The sequence below is a fragment of the Nicotiana attenuata genome, unplaced genomic scaffold, assembly GCF_001879085.1.
Source record: "Nicotiana attenuata strain UT unplaced genomic scaffold, NIATTr2, whole genome shotgun sequence".
NCBI classification, from domain to species: Eukaryota; Viridiplantae; Streptophyta; class Magnoliopsida; order Solanales; family Solanaceae; genus Nicotiana; species Nicotiana attenuata.
The window spans coordinates 1-2221 of NW_017671794.1; positions in this window are offsets into that span (position 1 = coordinate 1).

Below are 2221 nucleotides of genomic sequence, written 5' to 3' on the forward strand. Positions count from 1 at the left end.
CTGCTTAATTGACTGAGACTTACTTGATGCTATCATGATTTGGGCTGATTGCCATGTGTTGGGCTTCATGCCTATTATTTGAATCCTTCGGGGATTTGTATCACTGTTTTGGCATTACTTTGCATATCATTTGATCTCGGTCCAGGGTTTTGATACGATTTTGCAAACTCAGCCATTTTTCCAAGATTTGAACAACTTAAACAATATTTTTATTGACGTTTTTGAGCTAAGAACCATTATTTTAATATTGCCCAAGTGGCTTATGTGCATTTCTGGACTGAGCAGGGATCGGGCTGTGCGCCGCAGCAGTGACTTGAAACAGTGGTAACAATGACACTGTATGATGTGACTTGAAATAGTAGTAACAATGACACTGTATGATGTAAATTGGTCAGGTAACAATGATTGACCGGTCAGGTAACAATGACTGACCAGGAATGTGATTGACGCCACGAGATGGCTTGATATTGTGCTTGGGCTGTAGGAGCCCCTTCGGAGTCTGTACACACCCCCAGTGAGCGCCGTCGACGTTAAATACATGGTTGGCTCGGACTGCACGCCGCAGTGGGTACCTGAGTGTACCGGTCATGTGCATTGCATGCATTCATGCATTGGTTCCTGTTTGTACTATGTGGCATGACATTCAGCACTCTCATATCATTGGCATCCATGCCATTTCTTGCATTGGTTACCAGATACCCTGGTGTTATTTGTTAATGGATTGATGTTCCCGAGGGGCTGACTTATGTGCGGACTTGCACTATCTGATTACGCATTCATTTGCTTAACTGTTGGAAAAGGGTATTTTAAAAAGAGGTTTTTAACTGGGTCCATATATTTTCTAAAGGATTTTCACGGAATTACTATTTTTCTCAAGGATTTGCTCTGTCATATAGCATGATGAAGTGTTTTACGTGATTTCTTACCGTTCAGATATTACTTACTCTTATTGCTCACTGAGTTGGAGTACTCACTTTACTCCCTGCACCTCGTGTGCAGTTGCAGGTATCGTTCACCCAGTAGCGGGTTATTAGCGGATTGAAGGTATTGCCATTGTAGCTGAACAAGGTGACCGCCGGCGTTCGCGGCACCGGACTATGTCCTTTGATTCCCAAATTTTACTTTGTATATTATTTTTGGTCCTTTAGTAGTGTGCAGTTTTCTTTAGATGCTCGTGACTTGTGACACCCCGGTCGGGTTTAGTTGGGTTGTAAATATCCGTTATTGTTACACCCCGTGTTATCGTATGTAAGAGTACGTCATAAGTCAATTAATGTGAGCTCAGAAAGGGAATCATCTTTTAAAAGTTTACAAAGTTAGTTCATCATGTTAATGTGGAGGTTACAAATATTTAAGATCATTAGTATCAAGTAGCAAGAGGGTTTGAAGGCTTAGAAGCTAAACGAATTGAAGAAAATAAGTTTCGTCGAAAGTCGACAAGTTGGAATATTTTACCATGTACTTTTGGGGTGATACTAGGGTTATTAACATTATAACGAGATTATATTATGAGTTATTTTAGTCGTACGATAGTTGGTGTTATGTTTTGAAGTCAAGCGAGTTGTGGAACAAAAGTTGGAAAAGGTCATCACAAGTTCCATTTATAATTTGCTGACATTTAGGTCAAATGTAGATGCACTTTTCTCCCAATATACTTGGAATCAATGGATGATCTACATATCAAATTGAAGATCTACGAGTCTAGTTTCCAATGCATTAAACCGTTCTTCGATACGACATCAGGGTAGAGAGATATTTGCAGTTTTGCAAGACTGCACAGACTGTATAGTTGGCAAGTAGGTGTGTCACTAAAGCTTTTTGAGCAATACATTTCGTGTGTTATATGAGGTCTTTTTGGGACATATTATATATCAAATTGAAGGTCTTGGAATCTAGTTTCCAACACTCTTAACCGTTCGTTCATACGATATCCGGATAAAAAGATATAGGTATTTGAAAAAGGGCCAATGAGATGGTGCCAAGTAGCACCTTTTGACTTTTCAACCAAAATGGATATTTATCTTCCTATGTCGTCTCTTCTTCATAATTCCAGAGAGCTCGACCAAATAAGACCCCTAGCCTCACCCTTAAGCTGTCCACAAGGTTATCCAACAAGATTATCATCCGAGGCACAAAATCACGAAGCAATAACACTAGAACGATCCCCACGACGTGAGTATCGCTATATTGCCTCTCTTTTTCTTTGTAGTTGGAGTTTTGG